General features: G+C 46.2%; 1 long non-coding RNA gene across 1 annotated transcript; it reads left to right on the top strand.

Annotated features, from left to right (window-relative positions):
- The first annotated feature begins 5,803 nt into the window (after nt 1-5,803).
- On the top strand, nt 5,804-6,373 carry LOC115555100 (uncharacterized). Its single transcript, XR_003978818.1, has 2 exons — nt 5,804-6,002; nt 6,271-6,373. It is a non-coding gene; the product is annotated as an uncharacterized LOC115555100 (long non-coding RNA).
- The last annotated feature ends 14,922 nt before the right edge of the window (nt 6,374-21,295 follow it).

The following is a 21,295-nucleotide window of genomic DNA, read 5'->3' as shown; positions in this document are numbered from 1 at the left end:
GCTATGGCCGTGATAATATATATTATATGATATAGATATCTATGTAGGCTATATGATAATATTTAGATATAGAGCTCCAGGACTCCCGTGTGTTCTAGAATATTTACAGAACACGGCTAAAGGCTGTGCGCCTCGCCATTGCGATACATCCACTGTAAACAGAGCGCATGGTACCGTGGCTGCAAGCTGCTCAGGGCCACACCCCCACCCTCCTCCTTGACCCGCCTCGCTCCTCCTCATTTGCATTATAGCTACAGACACCAAAACAGCGCATTTGGGGGAAGCTCAATGTGCGACTGGCTCGGAGTGGCTGTAACTCTGCACCACGGCTGAATTTCGGGAACGTCTTTGAATACTGTGTTAGTTGCCCACTAATACCTATATTAAAGAATACATAAAATAGCATGTCATGGGACCTTTAAGTTGAAGTAAGTAAGTAAGTATTCATAAAAATAATTACTCAAGTAAGAGTAAAAAAGTATGCAGTGAAAATAACTAAAAAAGTACTCAAGAGTACTGAGTTTCTCCAGATTTATTTTTTAAACATACAGAGCAACACAAACGGTACAAAATAGACACGAACAACATATAAAACAGCAATGTTCAATTCAAAATGTTTAATTTAAATAAATGTTTAATTTAAATAAAACAATAAATGTCTCTAAAAAATAAAATGAATAACCCTTGAACTAAAACAATAATAAATTAATTATTTGCTAAATGAAATACATCAACCTTCAAATAAAATTATAATAACTTAGGTTTATCCAAAATTATATTTGTTAAAACCAATACACTTATAACACTGTTGCAATTATTTTGCACATAAACATTTTTAAACCAATTCCTAGGTTACAATATGTCACAGGCCCTGACAAAATGATCTGGGTTGTGTTCAGCCCAAAAAATGTAAAACACAAAAACTCGAAATTGAAAAACCTGCTGGCAAACTCACGCCGGGATTCCACCAGACGCGTTACGGCTGCGGCACGGAACGGCTGTGACTTCTGCCCCGCGTGCATTTCCACCGGGTGCGTTACGGCAGCGGAGCGGCAGCCGTATTCACGCGAGATCACGCGATAATCCTAAACCTAATGTACTCACCTTCCCCTCCCAAAACTACTGCAATTAAATGCCACGCTTTATCCTTCCGGCCATTGTCCTTATAAAAAAGATTATTTGGTACATAAATGACTTCATGTTGCGGAACTTCGAAAATGAGTCTCTCGTCGTCCATGTTGCCAACCCTCTGAGACCCTTTGATTGATTGACTGCTGACCTGGTGCCATCGGTCATGACGTAATAATGTTGATGTGAAGTCGTGATAGGCTACATGAGCTGAGTATTGTGTTTTATTTGGAAAATTGGCCGGATGCTCTATGGCTTTTACTTTTTCACTTCCTGCCCTGCTTGATCTGCTCTGTTGAAATTTAAGCGGTTCAGCAACGGCTTGCGGCAAAAATAGAAATGCTACGGAATGATAGCGCTGCGGCATGGCGAGCCGCTCCTGGGACGCTGCTGAGACGTTCCGCAGCCACGCCCGGTGGAAATGGTCTCATTGATTAGAGTGGAAACTATCTGCTGCGGTGACCGCGGCCAAGACATGCCGCAGCCGTAACGCGGCTGTAACGCGGCCGTAACGCGTGCGGTGGAGTCGGCCGTTAATCTATGAAACTACAGCGGCTGAAAAAAGAGACCACTCAGACTCTCACACATAGACTCAGGGCATGCAAAGTGAGTACAGAGTAAATGTAGCGCGTTACTACCCACCTCTGCTTCTGGAAATAGCGTATAATGGAACTGGAAGCAAATGAACTAACGCACAACTTCATCTACGTAGATGAGGCAGGATTCAACCTAACGAAACACAGAAGGGGTGGTCGAAATATCATCGTCACAGAGCTACAGCTGATGTGCCAGGCCAACAGGGAACATAACTATTGGTGCTGCTATCTCTGAGAATGGTGTTCTAACGCATATTCCCATTATTGGGCCATAAAATACAGAGCGTCTTGTCACCTTTTTAGACACTCTCTACAGAGTTTTCATCCCTGAACCAGAGAGGAGTCAGATTGGAGATGACTTGCCAAAGTACGTGATAGTTTGGGACAATGTCAGTTTCCATCACTCCAACATCATCAGGCAATGGTTTGCGACCCACAACAGGATGCTGATGGAGTTCCTCACACCCTACCCATTCCTTAACCCCATTGAGGAATCTTTCTCAGCATGGAGATGGAAAGTATATGATCGCCAGCCACCACTCTAAGAGATTCTTTCTTTCTTTCTGCATCGCAACAGAAGATATTTGTTGTGATGTGGATGAGAATTTGTGGCCCAACAGACAGGAACGTCAGGAGGTGCAGGAAGACTGCAAGACTAACAAACTGACATACAGACTGACTAACTAACAGACTAATTAACTGACTGACTGAATGACGGACTGGTTAACCGACTGACCGACTGACTGACTGACTTACTGACTGACTGACTAACAGACTGACTGACCCGACTAACAGACTGACTGAATGACTAACAGAGTCAATAATAATAATGATAATAATATATCAAATTTATATAGCGCTTTTCCCAGTGATCAATGACACTTCACAATCGCTTCATAAGCTAAATTATAAGAAACAAAAAATTGCTAAACAAAACAAAAGTTTAAAGCTTAAAAGCAAGGGTGAAAATGTGTGTTTTAAGGGCAGTTTTGAAAAATGAAAGAGTGTTGGCATTGACTCTGGCATTGTGGATGTTGAGGGAGGTTCAGGTTGTTGAGGGCTTTGAAGGTGATGAGTAGTATTTTGAAATCAATCCGGTATTTGACGGGAAGCCAGTGGAGGTCTTGGAGGACAGCGGTGATGTGGTCTGACCAGCGGATGGATGTGAGCATACAGGCTGTGGAGTTTTCGAACATATTGCAGTTTATTAACTAAGTGTTTTGATGAGCCGTATAGGATGGAGTTACAGTAATCAAGACGGGATGAAATGAATGCGTGGACCAGAGTTTCGGCGGCTGAGTGTGATAGGGAGGGACAGAGACGAGTGATGTTCCTGAGGTGGAAGAAGGCTGTTTTTGTAATCTGGTTTACATGGGGAAGGAATGAGAGGGTGGGGTCAAGGATGATACCTAAGTTGCGGATGTGAGTAGAGGGGTTGACAATGGAACCATCAATATTAAGTGAGAAGTCCTGGGTGGAGCGGGTGAGGGAGTTTAGGCCAATGTTGAGGATTTTTGATTTATTGCAATTTAATTTGAGGAAGTTGTGTTGCATCCAAGTTTGGACATCAGTGAGGCAGGTTGTGTGGGTCCAATGGGTGGCTGCAGAGATGGTGTTGGTGGAAAGGTAGATCTGAGTGTCATCAGCGTAACAGTGAAGAGGTTTTGACAGAGTGGGAGGATGTAGATCAGGGCTATTCAACCTCCTTATCAAGTGGGCCGAAAAGGAAAACCACTGGGGGTTCATGGGCCACACAGAGTAAAACTACGTGAATGAATCGCTACAAATAAATCGTACTTAAAGTAGTGTTAACTTAATATATATAGTAATACTACATGGAATAAACTTGTCAGACGCATTCCTTCCTTCTTCACTTTTAATGGTATCATTATTAAAGATTTTGTTCTCACATATTTTGGACACGTATTTAGAATTAAACAATGTTGTTTGAATCATCACAAAACAGAACTACTGTACATATGAGACATTTTGAGCCAGTGAGTCAGTGAGGAAGATTGCACTGCCTTGTTTGCCTAGTTTGGCTCATCCTGAGACACTCATGCAGCTTCTCATAGGTCATTGATTAACGTGCCCTTGTTCTGATGGCATTCATATGAGGAAAGCTAGACTCACACGTATCGGTTGAGCCAAACATTGTCAGAATAAGTGATGCCAGTTACTGATTGTGGGGTATTGATACTGGCTAGTATCACCGGCTACACACAGAAACCTGATTTGCATGCAACTATGTTTCTCCTTTATTTATTAATTTTTTGCATGCAACCTCTTGCGGGCCAGAAAAAAATTAAGAGGGGCCGCATTTGGCCCACGGGCCGCTAGTTGAATAGGCCTGATGTAGATGATGAAAAGTAGGGGACCAAGTACAGAGCCCTGGGGGACACCATGAGTGAATGGGGAGGTGCGGGATTTGCAGTTGTTGACTGAAATGAATTGGCGTCTGTCAGAGAGATTGGAAATTAACAAGATGAGAGCGGTGCCAGTGCTGCCAAGTGAGGACTGGAGGCGGGAGATGAGGATGGAGTGGTTGATTGTATCGAAGGCAGCGCTGAGGTCAAGGAGGATGAGGATGGAGAGGGAACCAGAGTCAACAAAGAGGAGAATGTCATTTGTGACCTTTAAAAGAGCTGTTTCAGTGCTGTGTCTGGAGCGGAAGCCGGATTGGAAAGGTTCGTAGAGGTTATTGTATTTGAGGTGTGATTTTAACTGTGAGGCAACGGTTCTTTCTAACAACTTTGAAAGGAAGGGGAGGTTGGAGATGGGTCGGAAATTGCTGAGTGTTTCAGGGTAAAGTCCAGGGTTTTTTAGTAGAGGGGTGACAGCAGCGAGTTTGAGGGCGGGGGGGACTAGGCCAGTGGACAGAGAGGAGTTTTTATCTGAGGTGATCAGGGGAAAGAGTGAGGGGAGACAGGCCATGGCTATAGTGGAGGGGATGGGGTCCAGGATGCAGGTAGAGGTTTTCATGCCAGTGTGTATGGCAGATAGATCTGCTGGGGTGATTTCAGTGAATGAAGAGAGTGGGTGAATGGCCGGTGGGGGTGATGGAGGTTCCGGAAAAGATGCAGTGGAGGTGGAGGCATTGGTCAGTTGGCTGTGTATACTGTCTATTGTTCTTTGGATGTGTGAGAGAAATTAGATGCATTTACTGATGGTGAAGGAGTTGGAGATGGTGTCCAGAGGTTTAAGAAGTTTGTCTATGGTGGATAACAGAGTCTTGGGATTGTTGCTGCCTGATTGTATGATGGAGGAGTAGTAGGTGGAGCGTGCGCTGTTGAGGGCGTCTTTGTAGAGCTGTTGGTGTTGTTTGTAGGTATCTTTTGTGGATAGTGAGACCGGTTCTATTGGTTAGCCGTTCGAGTTGGCGGCCCTTGGATTTGAGTTGATGGAGATGATCAGTGTACCAGGGGGTGGAGTGAGTGAAAGAGACAATCTTAGTTTTTATTGGAGCGAGCTGCTTGGGACAGGAGGAGATGGTGTCATTATAGATTGTGATCAGGTCAGTAGGGGAGGCATTCTGGATGAGGGCAGAGTCAGGGATGGTATTGGCCAAGAGGGAGGAGAGAGATGTGGGTTGGATTGATTTGAGATTCCGGAAAGTTAGCGTTTTGGCTTGACTTGTGGTGTGGGGATGAGAATGTCCATGGTGATAGCCAGGTGGTCGGAGATGGTGAGGTCAGAGCTGGACAGATTGCTGATGGTGATGCCGGTGGTGCCGACAAGGTCCAGAGTGTGTCTTTTTTTATGTGCATGAGAATCTACATGTTGGGTGAAGTTGAAGATGTTGAAGATGTCCAGGAATTCTGCAGAGATTTTGGAGTCGGATGAGTCGACATGTATGTTGAAGTCACCGAGTAGCAGAATGGAGAGAATGATGGCATAGAGTCATAGGCGTCGATTACGCCGGGGACGCGTCCCCACCAGTTTTCGTAAAGACTAATTTTGTCCCCACCAGAAAAAAAAAAAAATGAAAAATGAAAAAAGAAAATATATATAGTTTTTTAAAAATGAATGTTTATAGCGCGAGACAGATGCGAACCAATCCACAAAAAAACGATCTGCATACGACACACAGGCCAGCCGTCAACAATTTCTAACAATTATAACATTTGGATGAGTAGTTCTAGAATGGGGGAGGGGTGGGTGGTACGGTGGGCGGCTCCTTCTCTGTGTAATCTGAACCTGACTGCTTGCTGCGCACTTCCATGGACAATCTGCTGCGGTTGCAGCCTCATGCATTTGAGGAAAGGAGGTCCAGAGGAGGTAACGTAACGTATCTATATTTATTCATGATGATGACAATCTGTACAAACTCCTTTGTCGTAGTTTGACCGAGGGCAGCGAACGATTTATCTTGATAGTTTCTAAGTTCTATCATTGACGTTGAAGCTATAGCCAACATTAGCTTCACTAAGTTCTGATTGACTTAGTTCCTCTCCCTGATCAAATGTAAACAAAGACAGAAGATTGATAACTTAATTGATTTAGCTCTGTCTTATTTATTTTAAAATGCAGTGTTTTCTCCTTTTAGGAACTTGTTTCTGCCAACTCACCTCTTCATTGCCATCTACCAGTTCCTGCCTTTCATTAAGCTCTGATGTTCCTTATAAATAAATAAAAATGTGTTAACTCAATTGATTATGCCCTCTATTTTATGAGATTTATGTGGTGTGCAAACAAAAGTCTTGTAACCTTTATTGTAATGATTTGACCACTATGACGGTATGTTGGTTGTGGTATATGTTATCAATATTGTAATTGGTTTTTGACAAAATATTGGTTTGGAGTGTGCGGTTGCCTGGTACCATGGTTGTTACTTGGTACAAATAATATGGATGATTTACGACCATCTAGTGGGGAGTCTGAAAACTGCTAACGAAACGTCATTGAAGTGAAAATAAAATAAATCATTCGTACTGTTGTAAATTCAAAATGAATTTAAATAGGAAAGCTAAACGTTGAAGCACATAGGGCAAAACACTACAGTAGCACTAGGCATGCTAGCCAACAGTGTGTCGCGCTGGTAGAGGCTAGCTAGCTAAAAAAACCTCAAGAATTACAATATATTTCTAGAATAAATATTAATTTAGCTGAGCTCATAAGACACTAGCACACTTACTGTGCATGTCAGCTTCAATTGCTTGGCTTTAAAAAAAGCTCTGATGTCCTGTCCACTCCTTTTTGACATTTTGCTGTATAATTAACTAGGTAGGATCAGAGAATGTCGGGCTCTGGTTGTATCGCTATCTCGTCTTTTTTCAGTTGTGACTAGATGTCCCCTCTGCGGCACCGTAGTTGTGGATTATTTTCGTATGAGGTGCCAGCCTAGCCTAGTTCTACCAGACTCTCGTACTTCACTTCATTTCATTTCATTTGTACAGAGAGTCTGGACCTAATCAATTGACAAACGTTAACTCACTTGAAGGCGGGTGTCTGTTGAAGTTTAAAATGGTTGGATGCCACTCTGGATCTGCCATAACCAATCGCTAACGTTTGGTTGTGACGTATGTCATGCGCCGGGAATCACGCGCAGGTTGTACACAAACCAAACACCTTGCGCGTCTGCACGAAAATGTCCGTCAACGACAGCTGCAGGTTTTGTTCGTCGAATTTAATTTATCAGGGAAAAATTGCACATTGTAAATCAACTACCGACCTACAACAACAACTCAAACTGGCGTACGACTTTATCGTCATTGTTCTCAGACACGCCCTCTGTTCGCTGATTGGTGGCCGCTGTGGCGGCACCAGAAAACAATAGTTATGTTATTATAACTCTAGTTCTATGATTGTAGGCGTAGCCGTCTAGGCTTCGCCTTAAGGGCTTGTCCCGTGAAAATTCAAACTATGCACCTATCAGCGTGGGCACCGCCCACATTTCCCACGGTATCGTGTCTATATAACGCGGTGTATACCGTCGCTCATCCTCCACGCTTTTCTTTCAGCATTTGGAGGGTACAGCAGGTGGGAAACTAGACGGCTACGCCTACAATCATAGAACTAGAGTTATAATAACATAACTATCGTTCTATTTCATGTAGGCTACGCCGTCTAGGCTTCGCCTTATGGGCTAAGGTGAAGCTGCGAGCGGAGCCCGATCAATGTACTCCTGCTGGACCCCAGTCAAAACGACCTAAGTCACCAGAGCACATTAAGACTCAAAAAGCCAAGGAAGTGTAAACACAACAGCTTTATAAAAACTAATTCCTCCTAGATCAAGCAAGGCAATGATCAAGGGAGAAAAAAGTGAGTCTGTGAGTCTGAGCAACACGGTTTCCATTAGGTCCGCTACCACCGGGGGCGGAGCTACGGAATTCGGCTCTCCAATAATGGGACTCTCTCGGCCGTTTCTTATTTGAAGAAAACGGCGGGAGTGCCTCACTGGTAAACAAAACCACCAGACAATTGGCGAGCCAATAGAAAACCCCCTAGCCTGTTTTTCATTTGAAAAAAGGTGGGAGAGTAAGAGACTGGTAATCAAGACCAACTCGCCAGCCGGCGAGAGGAAATCCAACCACGCCGCTTTAAAGAACATGTCTATATTCTTAAGCCGTAAAAGGGGTCCCGGACTCTAGCACAGAGTTGCCGAGTGAGCCCCTGGACATGTCTAACATGTAAAAACGGACAAAGGGGCCGGGGGAAGACCAAGACGCAGCCGCGCAGATGTCTTCCACCGAAACGCCCTTGAGTAGAGCCGTTGAAGCGGCCACGCTCCGTGTGGAGTGAGCTTTAACGCCCAACGGTGGCGCCAAGCCCTGCCGAGAGTAGGCTAGGCAAACACCCTCACATACCCAGCGAGAAAACCGCTGCTTAGAGAGAGCGCGGCCCCTGCTAGCGTCGCTATAACACACAAACAACTGTTGTGTGGAGCGGAACGCTGCCGAGCGATTCACGTACATAGCCAACGCCCGAACCGGGCACAGGAGATGCAACTCCGCCTCCACCTCACTAGAATGAGGCGGGGGGTGAAAAGCCTTAAGCACAATATCCCTCGACCGAAAAGAACTATTAATGTTCTTCGGGAGGAACGCAGGATTAGGTCTGAGCAACGCGAAGGAGCTGTCCTCGTTTAGCAACAAGCAACTCGGGCTGACAGACAGAGCGGTTAGCTCACCGGCCCGCTTGGCAGAAACCAAGGCCAACAAGAGCGCCGTCTTAAATGACAGGGCATCCAAAGGGGCCTGGGAGAGAGGCTCGAAAGGATCCCTGGACAATCCGCGCAACACGGTGGGGAGATCCCAGCGTGGTGTAAGCACGCGTGAAACAGGCCTAACCCGTCTAGCCCCACGCAAGAATCTCTTGACCAGTGGATGGCTGAAGATCGGTCCACCATCACAGCCTGCATGGTCAGCCGAAACGGCTGCCGCATAGACCTTGATAGTGGAGAAGGCCAAACCTTTTTCCAATGTGTTGTGTTATCTTATGTTGTATTCATGGTATATTATGTTTATAGTATATTATATTCATATTTACGGTATATTATATTTATAGTATTGCGTCATCTTATGTTACATTGTATTATGTTATATTGTATCTTATTATATTATATTCTGTTACGTTATGTTATGCTATGTTTTGTATTTGTAGAAAATGATATATTTTGAGACGTTAAAGTATGAATATATATATTATATTTTTAGTGTATTATATTAATAGTATATTATCTTGTTATATTATATCTTGTTATATTATATTATGTATTTGTAGAGAGCTATATATTTGTAAACGTCAGAAAAAAAAAAATACATATATATATATACAGTATATGTATTTTTCTTTTATAAATAAATATAAATATATATAAATAAATATATAATTGATAATGGTAAATGAAGGTGTTAATAATGAAAAAATCCTATTATTGTAAAAAGGGTCGGCATAATAAGCCTCGGCTTCAGCCTAGACCTTTTCGGCCATTATTTATTTTATTTTTTTTTTCTTTGTTGACCGTATGTGCTGTGCTTTGATGGACCGAAATAAATATATCTACTTCTACTACTACTACAATAAGTTTTGCAGAAACGAAAGCACGCTTCCCACCTCGCATTGAGATGGGACAGCGTGGTTCGTCTCACACCAATTAGAGAAGGCGCACCACTTCGCCGCATAGAGGGAAGAAGTAGAAGGCGCACGAGCACTCTGAATAGTGTTGATAACCGTCTCAGGCAAACCTTTGCCCTGCAGGATCAACCTCTCAGGAGCCAAACCAACAGCCGTCCCGAGACATCGGGCGGGTGGTGCACCGTCCCGTGGGCCTGTGAAAACGCATCCGGCCTGAATGGTACTGGCCAAGGCGCCGACCGCGAGAGCGCGGCAAGGCTGAACGGTTCTCCGGGGCCACTAATATCAGGGACAGTCTCTCCTGTCTGACCCGTTCCAGAAGAGGAAGGATCAGCTGGAGCGGGGGAAACGCATACAAGAGAGCCCGCGGCCAAGGTGTGTGTGCCAACGCATCTACCCCCAACGGGGGAAGATCCCGAGGGCTGAGGGAGAACCACCACCTGCAGGGCGTGTTCTCCCGGGACGCGAAGAGGTCCACCTGCGCTATCCCGAACCTCTGCCAGATCAGTCTGACAATGTCGGGATGTAACCGCCACTCGTCTCGGCGGGGACCGCCTCGAGACATGAGGTCCGCCCCAAAGTTCTGGGCGCCCGCGATATGCAGGGCTCTCAGACTGCGGAGATACTGATGAGCCCAAAGCCAGAGCTCGACCGCCTTTCGGTGGAGAGCAGGGGAGCGGACTCCCCCCTGTCTGTTGATGTACGCCGCCGCCGACACGCTGTCTGTCCTGATCAGAACGTGGCGGCCGCGCACCAGGTGAACAGCGTCGAGCTCCAACACATTTATGTGTGCTGTAGGGGGCGTGCGCCACTCGTCTCCGACCGAGTGAGAGAGGCACGTTCCTCCCCAACCCGTCAACGAGGCGTCCGTGAAGACCACTGCGTAGGACGCCACCCTGCCCAGTGGAACACCCTTGAGAAGGGCGGAGGGTCCTTTCCAATATTCCAGGTCTGGCGACACCGAACGGGGGACGAGGAGCACCCTGAGCTTGTGTCGCCTGGGGTCCAACCGTTGGCGAGCAAACCACCGCTGGAGTCTGCGCATAAAAAGCAGACCCAGGGGGACCACGGGGTGGGCAGCTGCCATCAGCCCCAACAGGCGCATGGTGGACAGTGCGGTCACGTTTCTGCGAACGTGAAAACGGGAGAGCGCCGACAGGATGGCGTCTCGCCGAGGAGCCGAAAGCATCGCAGTCATGGTGGCTGAGTCTAGGCAAAGCCCCAAGTAGACTGTCTGCCGGCTGGGGAGCGGGGAGCTCTTCTCCCAGTTGATGGCAAAACCCAGGAAGGAGAGATGGTTTATCACCAACATGGTGTCCCTTCTCGCGGTCTCTTCTGAGTTGCTCAGAATAAGCAGATCGTCTAGGTAGAAGAGAATCCTCTTTCCCTGACGTCTGAGCGGTTCCAACGCCGTCTCCACACACTTCGAGAAGGTGCGCGGAGCCAGGGAATAGCCGAACGGCAGACACTGGTACTCGTACGCCATCCTATAAAGGCAAAGCGGAGAAACTTCCTGTGCGCCTGCCGAACAGGGACGTGGAAGTAAGCATCCTTGAGATCCAGGGATGTGAACCAATCGTCCTCTCTCACACACCGGAACAATGCTCCGACCGTGAGCATTCTGAACTTCCTCGTGGCAACGAATCTGTTGAACACGCGAAGATCCAGAATAGGTCTCATTTCCCCTGACTTCTTGGAACCAGGAAGTAGCGGGAATAAAAACCTAGGTGAGACTCGTGGAGGGGGAACGACAGTGATGGCCCCCTTTACCAAGAGACGTGCCACCTCTGCTGCCAGAGCCGTGCTCGCAGCCGGGGCTGGAGTCGGAGGCGGCCCCATGGAACGCTGGGACCGGCCTAGACCCCGCTTCCTCTCAGCCTGCTGGCGGGAGGAGCCCGTGAGAATCGTCCCGAACCGGGAACGATTCTCACGGACTGACTGCTGGTGCGCGAGCACCTCGGAGAACCTGCGACCAAATAGGCCATCCGGCGCTAGTGGACCCTGGACGAGGCTGGCCCGCTCTCGTTCCGGCACCGCAGTGTGGGAGAGCCATATGACCCTTTGAATCATGGTAGCCCACGTCATATGCTGGCCGGCCGAAACGGCTATCGGCTGGCATAACTGGAGGATGGCGCTGGAAAAGCGGGAAACCGCCAGCCATCTCGCGGCTTCCTCCGGGCCGTAGGCCTCCCTGTCAGCCGCCAAGGAGACCATGGCAGAGGAGAGCAGGGCGATGTTGTTGACCGCCGCCGCGGATTGAGAGGCACAAACGAACACCCTGTCCGTTAGGCCGACAATCTGCTTCTGGAGGCGGTCGGGGGGCAGCGGCTTTTCGTTAAGGAGCCATCCGGCGCCCGGACAGAGAAGCGCTGCCAGGGGAGGCTCCAGACGAGGGATCCCCCTCGCCTGAGTATCAGCCCACCCCTCCACGTTGGTGAAATCCGTGTAGGATCTTACCGGAGCCTTCAGGGTCGAAGGGTCCTCACCGGCAGCAATAAACAAGTGCTGCAAAGGCGGGAACAAGGGGCACTGGGTAACCCGCCGGGAAAAAGATGGGGTGCGAAAGCACTCGCCCTGCATATCGTCAGATACGGGGGCGAGAGGCGGGGCCGGCATGGGAATCCCTTTGATGGCCGCCGCCTCACCCATGATCTCCCGGAAGTGATCGGTCATCCGGCGCGGACCCTCGTGTTGTATGACGGTGGCGGTTGTAACCCGAGAGCGGGAAAAACCGGACGCCGAGTCGCCGAAGACGTCGTCCAGGGAGGCGTCGATGATGCCATCGTCGACGTCAGGTCCGAATAGGTCGATGGCGTCAGCCATTTCCACCGCAGGGGAAAAGAAGAGATGCCTGGAGAGGATCCCCTCTTCAGGCAGCTCCCGGCAGGCGACACAGGAGACGGGGGGCGCCATAGCAGCCGCGGCGTGGCGGCGCCGAGGCACCAAAAGCACGCCAAGTGCCCGTCACCCGGTGCCAGGGAGGCGGGACAGGAGGCGCATAGGAGTCCTGAAAAGGACCTAGCTCTAGGAGCGCTCTCAGGTGGCCCTGAAAAGGGCCGTTTGCCGCGGCCTCGCCCGAGCCGCTGCCACCGGCTTGGGAGATCCGTGTTGAAGTTCTCATCTTCTTAATAGTAGTTCTCAATTTCTCGCTGATAAGCACAAGTGCTGAAAGAAAAGGGAGGATGAGCGACGGTATACACCGCGTTATATAGACACGATACCGTGGGAAATGTGGGCGGTGCCCACGCTGATAGGTGCATAGTTTGAATTTTCAGCGCGCGCAGGCGCGCGCACGGGACAAGCCCATAAGGCGAAGCCTAGACGGCGTAGCCTACATGAAATAGAACCAAATTACATACAGCAGGTCCAGACCTAGTACTGAAGGGAAATTCAAATTGAGCGGAAGTACTTAGAAGGGCGGAGCCAGGCTAGTGCCAGCCTGGCTTGGACAATGAATGAGATATTAATACCAATACTCTATGGCTGGTATGCAATGATGAGGCATCAGACAGTCAATTAATTTTAGCCTGAATACATAGGTAAAAAGCACCAGACCGCTAGTACCATGGATGGACAGTGTCAGAGCGAAAACCTGTTGAACTAAATGGATGTGGTTAGGCAGCAGGCACGCAGGCTACACCGCGGGATACATCTGCAGACCACTGGCACGTTAATAAAGGTAAGATGCGATATTTATTGCTTAAGATTTGCTGGTACTTTGGCGAGATCTTTTGTGTTTTTTGCCCTCATGTGGTCAGCTGTTTTAACTTGAAATAGTACTACTAGCCATAGCCTCCAAGTAGCCTAACTTAAATTATCCAGTGTTAGCGTTCTTACGGTGTTGGGTATAGACTAGTGGAGATTACGATAGTGGAGTCGGTGGAGTCAGTCTCTTGTTGACTCAAAGTGACTTTTGGTCATTCGCTTTGCTTGAATTATGGAATGATTGTGTGTGTGGGGGGGGGGGGGGGGGGAGTGCATGGGTTTTGGTCAGAATGCCATGTAGATTGGATGGATGTGTGTTGTGAATTGAGAACAGCCAGCTCATGATGTGATATAAAGCGTTCAGCTATAATTATTTTTAGCTTTTTCGATCTTGACATTTGTAGTGCTGTGTGTATACGTTTGCCCCTTCTGAACTTAAACACGTAGGTAATAAGCCCCTCTTTGTTTATTTTGGTATAGCTCATGTCATGTCACGTCAACATTGAGTGCATCATGGAGCAGAACATTGTGGGTCATCATGTCCAATGCTTTTTGAAAACGCTTTCTTCATAAAACGTGTCAGACATAATTTTTTTGTAAAAATCGTATTAATTAGTAAGCTACACAGGTATCCCGTCTTCAGAACCTTTCATGACCTGCGCTAAAGAAAAATAAGGTGCATCCCCAGCACTTCTAAAAATGCATTCCAGATTGCGTCTCTGTCCCCACCACATTTCAAACCAAACTGACGCCAATGCATAGAGTTGAGTCAGGAAGTCAGACAGGTCAGATAGGAAAGCTGAGTTTGGTTTGGGGGGGCGATAAATGACTGCAGTAACCAGGGGATTGGGTCCAGACAGTTTAAAAACAATGTGTTCAAATGAGAGGGGGTGGGGGGGGGGGGTGGTGATTGTACCTGGCGATTGTAGTGATGCGTTGTCTGAAAAATGTGGCTATTCCACCACCGCGGCCGTGGAGGCATGGCTTATTGATATATGCATATCCAGCGGGTGCGTCTGATTTAGTGAATATTATTTCTGTGGTTTTTGCCATGTTTCAGTCATGCAGAGAAAGTCCAGATTATTGTCAGTTATGAATTCATTGAGTATGAGGCCCTTGCGGTTTAGGGATCAGGTGTTAAACAGCAAATTTGAGATTTGGTTGCATTTGGACAGGTTGGGGTGCTTTGGCTAGGGGGCGGAGGCAGGCAGGTTGCATGTGTAGGTTGTTGTGATGATGGAAGTCTCGTTGGCTGATAGGGAGACTTTCCGGTGCGAGTGTCAGTGACGGATGTGGCCGGCAGGGGGAACTGACGTGGGGAACAGTGATCTTGGCTGACAGCGTGTCCCCAGACTCCTGGTCTTCTCCACCTTCCTCCTCGTCACTCCCACCCTGGCTGAGGTTATCAAAGATGTTCCCCCCTTTATTTTTTCTGCCTCCTTTCTTACTTGGGACAACCACTGATTCATCTTCATCGTCCTCGTCACTCGGCTGCACTGACAGCTTCTTCAGAATCAGAATCAGAATCTCTTTATTGTCATTGCACAAAGTGCAACGAAATTGGGGTAGTGGGGAACAGTGATCTTGGCTGACAGCGTGTCCCCAGACTCCTGGTCTTCTCCACCTTCCTCCTCGTCACTCCCACCCTGGCTGAGGTTATCAAAGATGTTCCCCCCTTTATTTTTTCTGCCTCCTTTCTTACTTGGGACAACCACTGATTCATCTTCATCGTCCTCGTCACTCGGCTGCACTGACAGCTTCTTCAGAATCAGAATCAGAATCTCTTTATTGTCATTGCACAAAGTGCAACGAAATTGGGGTAGAGGCTCTCAAAATAAGTGCTTTTAAAAAAAAAAAAATATATATATATAAAAAAAGATTTTTAAAACAAAAACTAAATGAGAAAAGGGTTATTTTTTAAAAATATTTATAGAAAGTTAAAGAACTCAAAAACAAAAATATATATTTTAAAATGTCAGCCAATTTTAAAGGTCAGATTGGTATGATAATGCAATCATTTATAATTCTGCATTATTTAGAGAAATAACAGCTCTGGGGTAGAAACAGTTTTTTACAGTTTGTTTTTGATCTGATTGCCCTGTAGCGCCTCCCCGAAGGCAACAGTTCAAACAGGTTTATGGCCTGGGTGGGATGAGTTTCTCAGGATGCTATGAGCTCTCCTGCAGTTTCTATTGTAGACATCCTCAAGAAAGAGAAGAAGAGGACATCTAATGACTTTTTGTGCTGTTTTTATGACCCTCTGGAGCGCTTTCCTCCCAGCTGCAGTGCAACTGGCAAACCACAGCGAGATGCCGTAGCTTAGGGCATTCTCAATGGTGCTGCGATAAAAGGTCAACTGCATTTTTTCCTGAAGATTGTTCTTCCTGAGGATCCTTAGGAAATACAATCTCTGTTGGGCGTTTTTCAGAAGCGCCTTGGTGTTTATTGTCCAGGTCAGATCCTCCTGAATGTATATGCCCAGAAACCTGAAGTCCAAGACTCTCTCCACGCTCTCCCCGTTCATGTAGATGGGCTGAATGTCCGGCTTATTCCTCCTATAATCAATGATCAGCTCTTTGGTCTTTGAGGTGTTGAGGATGAGGTTGTTTTCCGCACACCATGTAGACAGTCTTTGGACCTCCTCCCTATATGCAGTCTCATCCCCACCTATGATGAGCCCGCCCACTGTTGTATCATCCGCAAACTTAATGATGGTATTGCTGGGGTGGCTGGGGATGCAGTCATTGGTGTAGAGAATGTAGAGTAGGGGGCTCAGCACGCAGCCCTGTGGGGAGCCAGTGCTGATGCTAAGTGCAGAGGAAAGATGGGCACCTACTCTAACTCTCTGGGAGAGCTCTGTCAGAAAGTCTTTATCCAATAACAGATGGGTTGTGAAAGACCCAAGTCCATTAGTTTGGTGAACAGTCTGTTTGGTATGATGGTATTGAAAGCAGAACTGAAGTCTATGAAGAGCAGCCTGGCATAGCTCCCCTGATGTTCCACGTATTGCAGCGTGGCGTGGAGCGAGGTGGCTATTGCGTCCTCTGTAGACCCGTTTGCTCTGTATGCGAACTGGTGGGGGTCAGAAGTGGTTGGCCGGCTTGTTGTGATGTGGCTTCGGACTAGTTTCTCGAACACTTCATGATGACTGGTGTAAGGGGCACCGGCCGGTAGTCGTTGAGGCTGCTGACAGTGGTCTTTTTTGGTAGAGGAATGATTGTGGAGGACTTCAGGCAGGCTGGGATCTTGCACTGGTACAGGGATTGGTTGAATATATCAGTGGAGACATCAGCCAGTTGGTCAGCGCAGTCTCTCAGCACTCTCCCCGTCACACCATCCGGTTCAGCAGCTTTCCTAGGATTCACTGCCTGTAGTATGCGCCTCACCTCATGTGCCTGCACTGTGAATATGTCGTTGCTGGGGGCTGGTGGATGTGATGGGGCCACCTCCAGTGTCTCAGCATCGAAGCGGGCAAAGAAGCAGTTTAGTTCCTCAGATAGCGAGGCATCACCGTTGGTTACTGTGAGGTTGCTGGACTTGTAGTTTGTGATGTGTGTGACACCCTGCCACACCTGCCGTGAGTTGTTGCTGCTGAAGTGGTCCTCAATCTTCCTCTTATATGCTGTCTTGGCCTCCCTGATGCCTCTCTTCAGGCAGGTTCTGGCAGCGCTGTAATGTGCCTCATCTCCAGACTTGAAGGCGGTGTCCCTCTCCTTCAGCAGGGTCTGGACGTCTTTTGACATCCAGGGTTTTTGGTTTTGATACACCGGGATGCGCCTGTCCACAGTGACAGTGTCAACACAATGCTTGATGTAGCAGAGTATAGTGGAGGTGTACTCTTCCAAGTCCTGATTTTTGAAAATGTCCCAGTTGGTATTTCCAAAACAGTCCTGCAGCTGTTGTGCGGCATCAACAGGCCAGGTTTTAACAGTCCTTGTTACTGGGGGGGCTTTTTTCCTAATTGTGGTGTACGCTGGTATCAGAAGCAGGGACATGTGATCAGATGTTCCCAGGTGAGGTAGCTGTTTAGTCTTGTAACCATGCTCTATATTTGAGTAGGCTTTGTACAGAGTGTTTCCTCCCCTGGTAGCACAGTTTATGTGCTGATGGAATTTGGGAAGCACTACTTTCAAATCAGCATGATTAAAGTCGCCTGCTATGAGATGCACTGCCTCTGGATGAGTGTTTTGCTGAAGGCTAATGGCGTTGTACAGCTGACTGAGGGCAGAGTTAGCATTTGCATTCGGTGCTATGTAAACAACCGTAACCATGACAACAGTAAACTCCCATGGAACATACTTGGGCCTGCATTGGATGGTCAAAGAATACCAAGTCAGGGATTTGCAGACAGGATTTGCCCAGCTGACTTTACAATTGAAAAACGAATTGATGTACAAAAACACTAAGAAAAAGCACAGAAAAGGAGAGTTCAAAGCTGCTGCGCCTAGACGCGCCGCCATAGCAACGAGCAACCTCTTCAGCCGCTGCATGATCTGCTCGTCATCGTCATCATTGTCGGGGTCACCGGCTCGCCCTTTCCAGCGGTCTCTCTTCTTTTTCTGCTTCCCCTGCGTCTCCTTCACAGCCGGCTCCTCTGCTTCCACTTTGCCGTCTGTGGCGAGGTCCTCAAAGAAACTATTTTTCCCCTTTTTGTCCTTCTTCCCTTTCTTCAGTTTTCTCTGGGGCTGCCACGGAAGGGACCTCTTCCCCTTCCCACATGGGCTCTTCTTTCGATTTTTTGGGCATGATGGTGTCTTTGAGAGGCCAGTATGTGTGTTTCAATGACTAACAGACTGACTAACAGACTGACTGACTGACTGACTGACTGATAAACAGCCTGACTAACTGACCGACGGGGTAGCCTGGTCAGGAGGCTTGGAGGCTTCCTCCCCCCATCACCTCCTCACTAAAACTCAGTGATTACTGGAGGCTTTACTGAGTGATTGCAAACGTATTTTCCTTTTTTACAAGCTAGGGATCACACAAAGGAGCTAATGAGAGCCCAGTCACAGGTGTGTGTACCTCTACAGCAACGGCGTCCAAACACGGTAAAATGCAAAATCCTAATTCACTCCCGCTCATACACATTACAGCACACACACGCCTGGAGAGAAGGCGCGGGACGAAAGCCCATTCTCCTCCAAACAACCTCAGCGAGGGGAGAGATTAGGGCTAAATTATGGGATATGTAAATTGCCCGGTGAGAACGGCTCTATTGAGACGGGAGGGGGAATGTAGCAAATGGCTTTCCCACTGCGCTTGCAGGTGTGTGTGTGTGTGTGTGTGTGTGTGTGTGTGTGTGTGTGTGTGTGTGTGTGTGTGTGTGTGTGTGTGTGTGTGTGTGTGTGTGTGTGTGTGTCTGTGTGTGTGTCTGTTTGTGTGTGTGGTTGGTTGATGCCAGCTTGACACACTGGACACTTGGCCTTCATGCATAACTTCGTAAACATCCAGAGAGGGGAAGCAACTGCTAAGTCCATCTCGCACTCTTTCTTTGTATTAATGTCTCTCTCTTACACTAACACACACACACACACACACAGACACACACACACTCACACACACACACACACACACACACACACACACACACACACACACACACACACCACACACACACACACACACACACAAACATACAACATACACTCTTTGTCCTTCACTGTCTTTCCTTTTCTTTTGGTCCTATCCTTTCCATTTAGCATACAGTACATTAAAGAATGTGTTCCTGTATGTATGCATACTATATACAGGATGTAAGTATATATGTACGCAAGGTTGTATTATTTTATGGTTATATGTATGAATGTACCATTGTATGGTTGTAGCGTTCTATGCACGGTTGTATGGTTTGATATATAGATGTTTGGATGCATATCTGTATGTATATATGCATGCATGTATGCATGTTTGGTTGTATGGTTTTAAGGTTGTATGTATGTGTGTATATATGTATGTATACATTAATGTATTTATGTATGTATGTGTGTAGCCGCGTCACCAGCGAACAAGGAAACTTTGGAGGAACCCCCGCACGAATCAGAGTCTAAATTAAGATTCAGGGAAATTATTTGACTCCCCAGAAAGTCCCTGCTCTTACCAATATAAAAAAATACCCAATAAAGTTTAAACATTCGATGAACAGTGCAGAAAAAGAGGAACATTGTTGCTAGGGCTTGCAGCGCTGAATATCTATCTATACTTTCTAGACCATGGAATACAATATATTTCAACTTATTCGACAAATTCAACTCATTCAACAAATTGAATGGAAATATTATATCGAAAAATAATGAATTAGCCCCCAGAGAGGAAAATAAGGGCAGTTGGAATTGAAAGATGACGATTTGGCGCCCTAGGCAAGATTTTGTCTTTGCGACTCTTTGATTTAAGATAGAAAATTAAACACACGAAACGTATTACAAACCAAGTAACAAGCAATGAATCATAAATACAATATGGTATGCACAAAATACTGCAGACGTTAGAACATTTAATAATTAAACACTTTGCAGTAAAAAAAGGTCTTGCAAAACAAGTGACAATGAATCACTCATACAACAAGGTATGCACAAAATACTGCAAAGAAGCGCATGATGTTTAATAAAGGCATTCATAAGCAAAAAAATAGATAGAGTTCAGATTCAAATTATTGTAAATACAATTTAATGTAGTATGGTTTATCTAGTTTGGTTCTAACCAGGGATTAAACAAGCACTCAACTGAATTATAAAAAAAATACAATAATGTATTAGAGCTGTGCAGAGGTAGACAGGACAGCAGCACCTGATGCTGTGTCACTGGGGGTGGTACTGAAATATTTTAAAAGTGCATCTGAAGAGAGAAGAGAAGTATATGTGACGACTGCATGTTACATTTTAATAAAAAAAAACAGATGCTTGGTGTGCTATGCATGAGACTAATATAGACTAATAATGAAAATGGGTTGAGATTCATTCAACTTTATTGTCAATGCAATTAGGGATGTCCGATATTGGCTTTTTTGCCGATATCCGATATGCGATATTGTCCAACTCTCAATTTTCGATTCCGATATCAGCCGATACCGATGTCGATATTTGGGTTATTTTTCCTCAAACCTAATTAAGGTAACATTACATATCTCCTGTTGTGGAATTAACACAACATGCTTAATGTTATTGTGATGCCCACTGGATGCATTCTTGAATGCAACAAGGCTTTCCAAATGTTAACATTGTCTGTGCAAAATAAGAAAAATACTTCAACTTAATTTAAGGGAAAAGTGCCATGTTTATTTTTATTTTTTTAATGGTCTCAGACAACAGTTTGGATTACACTCTCCCTGAGATAATCTTGACAATGCCCACAACAAATAGGGCAAACTTGACTTCACAAATGATAAAACATTGTACCTGAACAACTATGTGCAACATAGCAGTATGTTTCTTTAACTAAAACTCAATAACCTTAATTGAATAAATGCATAAATATGAGTCAATTACAATGTGCACTGTACTGCACAATTTTGAAAACATTTATTTGAGCTATAAAAAAAAAAAAAAAAATCGGTTTTAAGGCAAAAAAAATCCGATACCGATATTGACAGATATTACATTTTTATGCTAATATCGGGCCGATAATATCGGTGGGCCGATAATATCGGACATCTCTAAATGCAATGCAATTCAGTCTAACCACAGTGCAAAAAACAGTAAAGTGCAGTGAAATTAATATATATGTATATATAGCCTATGAATGATATGTGAAAGCTAAGGTATGAAATATTAACAGTAATACACTTTAACTGCACT

The sequence above is a fragment of the Gadus morhua genome, chromosome 12, assembly GCF_902167405.1.
Source record: "Gadus morhua chromosome 12, gadMor3.0, whole genome shotgun sequence".
NCBI lineage: Eukaryota > Metazoa > Chordata > Actinopteri > Gadiformes > Gadidae > Gadus > Gadus morhua.
This window is presented reverse-complemented; position numbering and strand designations above follow the sequence as displayed.